The following is a 2,876-nucleotide window of genomic DNA, read 5'->3' as shown; positions in this document are numbered from 1 at the left end:
CTGTACCCTCTTAAAGAATCCAATTCTTCCTAAAGTAAATCTAAGCCTTATTCCAATATAACAAAGTCAACTCTAAATGAAAGAGAGAATTTTCTAATAAACACTTGCATTCCAAAAGAAAAATAAAGTGGTGGCTTCTTTATTTCATTAGCAAAGTGCAGTGAAAGGTTGCATTTGGTAGAGCAAAAATGATTGGGTATTTGGATAATAGGAAGTGCTTTTTAAAATTATATGTTACTGCTAGAATTTTCATTAGAATTTCTGTTTTAAATAATTACTTTCCTGCTCAGTGAAAAATGTATGTTGCTCACATCATTGAGAAATACTATATATGGTAAACTTCTCACAAGCTATATATGCTAACAGAGAAAGAATAATATTCAAATTTATGGAGTAAATTTGAATTTAAATTACTTGGAGTAAGATAAGCAGACTGAACTACCTTCAATTATAATTATAATACCCATAAAGCCTCCATGCTACATAAGTTAATGCATTTTGTTAACTCATTCACATACCTATTCCAAAAGAAAATATTTATCTTGATTTAAACCCTCTTCCCAATTACCAGAATGTCTTTATTTTGTTTTAAAATCACAAATTGAAAAATCAAGCCTTCAATGGCATAAAATAATATAGTAATACCGGTATATGCATCCTATCCAGAATCAGTAAAAGGAAAAAGAACTAAGTTTGTGTGTGTGTGTGTGTGCGTGCGCGCATGTGCACGCTGTGGGTGGATATGTATGTAGGTGTGTGGGTTTGTGCATGTGTATATATATTTGTGGCAGTAAGAATATGTATTACTCTATACCTGTGTGGTTATGTTTTCATAAACAAATCTAACCATTCAATAGCCCATATATGAGCAGAGATGACAATGGCAGTTTCAAAATAGGGTGAATGGTGGAGATACCATTTTAATGGAGTAGAAGCTGATCCAGTGTTTATCTTTCTTGAAATTAAAGCACTGTAATGAGATCTGCGTTCTCCACTGTAGTCTTGGCTCCATGATCTAGTAAGATTGTTATTCCAATCCAGAGGTATTATTCTATATTTTTTAGATCAAGGTGTGTGAAATGGGAGAATAATAGCTATTTTTAGGTAGCATTTCTCAGTAGTGCTCATCAGTACCCATAATAAAATGGTTGCCATCTAGATGGACAAATATTGCCTCTAATAGTTCAGCAGTATGAAGAACAGTGCAGGATGGAGTGAGTTTGCAAATGTATTGACATAGGTTCCTACTGCTTCATCATCCTACCTAAAAGTATTGGTCCATTGTTGGAAATAAGGAATCCACATAATTAAAACAGAGTGGTATTAATTGAATAGAACCCTGTGCATGAGCAAAATGTCTGATCTCATAGCCCAAAACAAATTGGTCATAGTAGGTAGAGCTATATGATTAAAAGAAAAGGAATATGCCCACACGAGCTTCAAGTGGCCATTGGGATCCAAGTAGATCACAGGTCTAACCATGTCTTTTCCAACCACCTCACTGAAGTGACACAAATCGCTAGTATGATAACATTTGTATTGGGAAAAGACAACTCCTTTTTAACAGCACACCAAGTACACTACCTCTGTATCAGGCTGCAAATGACTTAGAGGTGATGATATTTCGCATTAAAAAGTCAATGTTCACGCCCTGGTTAGGATATAAAAATTAACCATACACCTTAAAGTAGTATGAGCAGGTTTGCATTTGTCTGATTGTGTGAAACAGCAACAACAACAATCCTGAGGAGTTGCAGTGAAGAAGGATTTTTGAAACTATCAGGTTACTTTTTTTCTTTAAGCATCTATGATATGACTTCACGCAACATATCGGGACAGTTTTGCCATTGCTGGCAATGGGGTGGGCGCAGCTTCCAGATGACATGTCCGGCCCGTGGGCTGGCAGTTTGACACCCCAGGATTATAGGAACACAGGCCTTTACTGCTGCCAATAGAAAGAGTATTTCTGTGTAATTTACAATGCTCCACAGCTAAATCAGTTATAATTTCAAATCTCACAGAGATGGCAGCATGTGAACATAACAATCTAGAGTTAATTGTAAAGAGGTGCAAGGAGAGTGTAGGCAAGTATCCTCAGAAGCAATGAGAATCAAAGAGCAGCTGGTGAGGAACTTTCCACTCACTGCTGCTGCTATACCAACTGAGCTGCATTTCTACCTCTTGGTTTCGCAAAGGTCATCATTTCCTGAGAGGAAGAACAATGGAAAGATCTACATTTGCCAGGCAGATCTAGATTCAATTAACCTGACCTACATGTGTTCAAGCTCACTTCTTTATTATATTCTGCCTATTATACAGGAATATTATACCGTTCCGAATCTTTTGCAACTGTGCAAAGACTTAAGGCCACCTCCTGTAATGGCTCAGCTCCTAAAGCCACATTTGAGGCATATGTCTGGACAATAAATCTCTTTGATGGGTCTGGAGAAGGGGCTATTTGGTAAAGAGCTGTTCTGGAAAGAACTGTTGGTGGTGCAGTGATTAGAATGTAGTATTTTGCAGGCTAACTCTGCCCATAGTCTGGAGTTGGATCCTGACAAAGCTCAAGGTTGTGTCAGCCTTCCAAGATTGGTAAAATGAGGACTCGGATTATTGGGGTCAATATGTTGACATTGTAAACTGCCCAGAGAGTGCTGTAAAGTATTGTGGAGTAATATGTAAGTTGAAGTGCTATTGCTATTTAACTTTTCAAATGGAAGATTGCTCTCTTTCTGTTCAAATGTCAAATTTTACTTTCTTTTCAGCAATTGAGTGAGAGGCTTAACTTTATGTGCAAAGTTAGGAATGAATTACCTTTAAAAATTAGCAAAGCCTAATAAATGCTGAACCTCTTTTGCATTATAGAGGACTGTCAG

The sequence above is a fragment of the Vipera berus genome (genome assembly GCF_964194415.1).
Source record: "Vipera berus genome assembly, chromosome: 3".
Classification (NCBI taxonomy): Eukaryota; Metazoa; Chordata; class Lepidosauria; order Squamata; family Viperidae; genus Vipera; species Vipera berus.
This window is presented reverse-complemented; position numbering follows the sequence as displayed.